This window comes from Mus caroli, unplaced genomic scaffold, assembly GCF_900094665.2.
Source record: "Mus caroli unplaced genomic scaffold, CAROLI_EIJ_v1.1 scaffold_14002_1, whole genome shotgun sequence".
In the NCBI taxonomy this organism is placed as follows: Eukaryota; Metazoa; Chordata; class Mammalia; order Rodentia; family Muridae; genus Mus; species Mus caroli.
Genome location: NW_018391462.1, coordinates 30,045 through 34,999, shown reverse-complemented (window position 1 = coordinate 34,999; position 4,955 = coordinate 30,045). Strand labels below are relative to the sequence as shown.

The 4,955-nt window shown below is 41.7% G+C and overlaps 1 non-coding gene across 1 annotated transcript; it reads right to left on the bottom strand.

Moving 5' to 3' along the window:
* Window positions 1-4,327: 4,327 nt before the first annotated feature.
* On the bottom strand, window positions 4,328-4,459 carry LOC115030363. Its single transcript, XR_003835940.1, has one exon. It is a non-coding gene; the product is annotated as a small nucleolar RNA SNORA17 (small nucleolar RNA).
* Window positions 4,460-4,955: the final 496 nt, after the last annotated feature.

Here is a 4,955-nt window from a genome sequence, read left to right as displayed (position 1 = left end):
CTCCACATCATTATTATTTAAGTGTCTTTATATAGCTTGTACAACACTGTACATAAAGGGCTCTGTAGAATTTTGTCTGACAGTGGAAAAATGCCTAGAGTATCAAGACCAGGGACTTTATAACATACACTTATAGAACCTTGGTTGATTTGGCTATTAACCTGTAGAGCACTAACAAGCTGTTGGACTATTGTTTTAATATTTTCTTGTCCAATCAATTGATTATAAGTTGCATTTATGAGGGGATTTTGCTTTTGACTATAAAGCATAGACTATAATGAGCAGTGGTAAGAATTGTTTTCATAAGACATCGCTAGTCCAAAGGTCACATTTCACACACATTTTGTGATAGTATTTTTTTGTTTATTTGTCTTTATTTTTATTAGATATTTTCTTTATATACATTTTAAATGCCATCCGGAAAGTTCCTATACCCTCCCCCCACCCTGCTCTCCTACCTACTCACCCCTGCTTCTTGGACCTGGCATTCCCCTGTACATATAAAGTTTGCAATACCAAGGTGCCTCTCTTCCCAGTGATAGCCGACTAGGCCATCTTCTGCTACATATGCAGCTAGAGACAAGAGCTTTGTGGGTACTGGTTAGTTCCACCTATAAGATTGCAGATCCCTACAGCTCTTTGGGTGCTCTCTTTAGCTTCTCCATTGGGGGCCCTGTGTTCCATCTTATAGATGACTGTGAGTATCCATTTCTGTATTTGCCAGGCAATGGCATAGTCTCATACGAGACAGCTATACCAGGGTCTCTTCAGCAAAATCTTGCTGGCATATGCAATAGTGTTTTGGTTTGGTGGCTGATTATGGGATGGATCCCCAAGATTCATCTACCAGAAGATTCGGCAATACCTCTCCGGGGAATATACACAGAAGAACTTCCAACTGGTAATAAGAACACATGCCCCACGATGTTCATAGCAGCCTTATTTATAATAGCCAGAAGCTGGAAAGAACCCAGATGTCCCTCAACAGAAGAATGGATACAGAAAATGTGGTACATTTACACAATGGAGTACTACTCAGCTATTAAAAACAAAGAATTTATGAAATTCTTAGGCAAATGGATGGAACTAGAAAATATAATCCTGAGTGGACAAATGGCTATATATGGAGGATATCATCCTTATTGAGGTAACCAATCACAAAAGAAGTCATTAGATATGCACTTACTGATAAGTGGATATTAGCCCAGAAACATAGAACAACCAAGATACAATATGCAAAACACAAGAAAATCAAGAAGAGGGAAGACTAACGGGTGGATACTTAATTTCTCCTTAAAATAGGGAACAAAATACCCATGTATTTGTTACAGAGACAAAGTTTGGAGCTAAGACAAAATGATAGTATCTTTAAATGGCTCTGAACCCCATTCTCTGTAATATTTTTGTTTATATATTTTATATCTCTATATGTGTTATATTGGGACCCTTCATAGGCATGGATCATTTATTGCATTGCCACTTATCAGAGAATTATGCAGAGGAAGTGTATTACTGGTCCTTATAGAACATTCTGAATCAGATATTCCATGGTCAGGACACCAGGGACAACAGTTTCTAATTTTAAGATTCTATTTTCATTTCATTTCCTCATACCTTTTCATCCTTTCAAACTCTCCCATATACCCTTTACACACACACACACACACACACACACACACACACACACACACACACACACACACAAGCATATTCCTAGATACAATCCTTTCAGTTCATAAAATGCTATCTGTATATGTTTTTAGGGCTGGCGGGAACTGGACAATCAGTTGTGCTCTTCCCTGAGAAAGGCCACTTCTTAAATTTCTGGTTGTCTTCACTTGTCTATACTTCTTTGTGTGGGGGTTCAGGCCTTTTGGACTTCTATCCATCCAGGTTGGAATGCTCATTGTTTTCATCTTTGTTCAACTCCAACTCTCTCTCTCTCTCTCTCTCTCTCTCTCTCTCTCTCTCTCTCTCTCTCTCTCGGCAAGAGGAGGCTGGCATTTCTCCCTTGAATATGTAACCACATGGCAGACAAATGGTAGGGACAGCTCTCCCATACTCACATGCATTGAGAAATTCGGTTGTTTTTAAAAATCCAGTTATGTTATATAAATATGTTTTTTTTTCTGTAATCCCAGGTATGGGATAAAGGGCTGGTTTAGATTATCCACAACAGCAGGCTATTTGTCTTGTTCATGGTCTGGCAGGCACATGATTCTGTCAGCTGCAGGTAGTTTAATTCCAAGGACACTGGATGCCAAATAAAATGGATAAAAATAATGCTATCAAGGAGTGCCTAGGCATAGGGCAAAGCAAAATGGGAAGCATAGTATCTAGGGCTGTAGGTGAGATGGTAGGATATGAAGGAATGAATATACTGCTTCAGGACATCCACAGAAAGTTTATTGCAGATGCTGCCATTGGGTTCTTTCCCACTTTGCTTCCAGAGGGAATTTTCTATATTTTCTTTTTCCTCCTCTTCTTCCTCCTGTATTCTGTCTCAATAAAGGTTGGGAGAATAGATGAGCAATTGAAAAACTTTAAATGGATATGGGAAAGGGAGAATGCAAGGGCTCACCTTAGCACCAGGCTCAACAGCAAGTATGAGCCCTTTCAGACAAGAGCACCTGAGAGTTATACAGTTATAGAAGAAACTACTGATCTAAAAAGTGTTTGGTTCATTGACAATCTCCTTTTAAGAAAACAAAAAGTCTCATTTATGTTAGAGAAAATGTTTTTGTTTTTGTTTTTGTTTTTGTTTTTGTTTTTTTTTTTTGTTTTTTGTTTTTGTTTTGTTTGTTTGTTTCGTTGGTTGGTTTTAGATTAGAAGGGGAGAAATGTAATGAGAGTTTTGGCATTCTCCCTTTGCTGGTGCTACTTGCTTCCCAAATCTCTACCTGAAATTTTTCCAGTTGCCTCTCATATCCCTCCATATCCAAAACCCAGCTATGCTACATGAACATGTTTTTGTTGTAATCTTAGGTGTGGGATATGGGGCTGCTTCAGATTATCCATGGCAGCAGACTATTTGCCTTGTGAATGCTCTGCTCTGGCAGGAGCGTAATTTTGCTAGTTGTGGATGGTTTAATTTTGAGGACTCTGGTGAATGTATAAATGCTAGAGTGGGTGGAGGGACTCTGAAGAAGAAGAAGGAAGCTGCTGCCTCCTCATTGATGCTCCTGGTTGCTGTTGTAGTTTGATTAAAAGGCGTTGGAGATACCCTGACAACAAAGATTGGACTTGCCACAAAGAAACTGTGTCTCTATTTAGCACGAAGTAGCATATAGAAGTCTACACCCTCTTTCCCCTTTAACATTCTTTCTCTCCTACCTAGTTTTAGGCGGGGTTGGAAAGGATTAGTTTGGATAATGTTTAGAAGGGAGGTAGTGATTAAAGAACCCAAATAAAATAGCAAAATAAAATACCCTCAGGCTTGCTCACCTGCTTTCCTGACACCAGTGTCTGCTCTACTGTGCTGTCCAGGTGAGGTGCAGGGCAACTCTCCTGAGAGGCAGGACCAGGCTCTCCTGCTCTCCTGACTCCAGAGCCAGGGCTGTTTGCTGCAGTTGGTGAGGCGTGAAGAGAAAGGTATCTCTCCTTCCTCCATGCCACTGCACAGAAGCTGAAGGGTAGAGCCAGCTCTCCCACACTTATATCCTCAGGGGTGGCTCACCACAACTCTGGCAATGTGCACTGCTGCTCTTTGGAGATTCAGCTGGTTAGGGGCAGGAGCAGGGACAGGGGCAGGGGCAGGGGCAGGGGCAGGGGCAGGGGAAGGGGAAGGGGAAGGGGAAGGGGGAAGGAGCAATTTTCCTGCTCTCATGTCCCCAGTATCAGTTATCCCATGATGCCAGGTGTGGGGTGAGGCCAGTTCTTCAAAGCCCAGACTAGGGATATCTCTCTAGCAGGGCCACAGACTGAAACATGACAGTACAGTACCATGGCCTCATATAACATAACTACCTACTCACATTAGGCTATTATTCCTCACTACCCCCGAGTCTTCAGTTCTGCCTCTCTTCATTGTGCCCACACCTTCTGTTTCTCTTTCTCTTCCATTTCTCCACCACTTCATTGTTTCTCTTAGTGGTGATCTGGGCTCTGTGTGTCTGGGGTCATCTCAAGAGTGGTCTCAGGAGTGCTAAGCTTAGTTCAGCAGCTGCCCTGCTCATGCATTATGAAGCTGGGCAGGAATCATCTTAGGTATGTTCCCACACCCAGGCCTGCATGGTGCTGGACTCAAATTCATCTCAGGTTAGCTCCCTGCCTGGACCTTGTGGTGCCAGTCTGGTACTCATCTCAAGCTTGCTTTTTTCAGGGAATGTTAGTTGGGCTACTAACTATTCAGATATTCATAGGTCAGAACACTGAGCATAGACATAGTCTCTCTTCTCTCTGTCACTCATTTAAACACATGGGACACAGCAGCCACAACTTCAAGGCCCCTAATGTCAGGGACAATATTTAAAAAAAAATCCAATAGCTCACAAGTTTGTCATAATGACATTTTGGCTCCAATTACATTAAGTAAATTTTAGCTGCTGTGCCTAAGGATAGTGGTTTGAAGGAAAATGGCCCCAATAGGCTCACATATTTGAATGCCAGATTCTTAATTGGTAGAACACTTTTGAAGATTATAAGATTATTGGAGAAAGTGTGTAGATGTAGAAATTTCTGGATTCTTTGGAGACTCAGTTATGTTATAATGATGTTTTGCTAGGCCAGACACAGGTGAAAGGATGTGAAGGAATGTTTTGCTGAAGCAGACACAGATGAGAGGATATTTTCCTGAAGCAGACACCTGAAAGAATACACAATGTTCAAAAAGACTATGAATATGACCACAGATGGTGGGACAAGGCCTGTACATTGGTTTGCCTTGCATCAATTTGCCAGTCTTCACTGAGGATACTCTGGTACTGGTGGGCTATGCCGGGGTCTAGCAAACACAG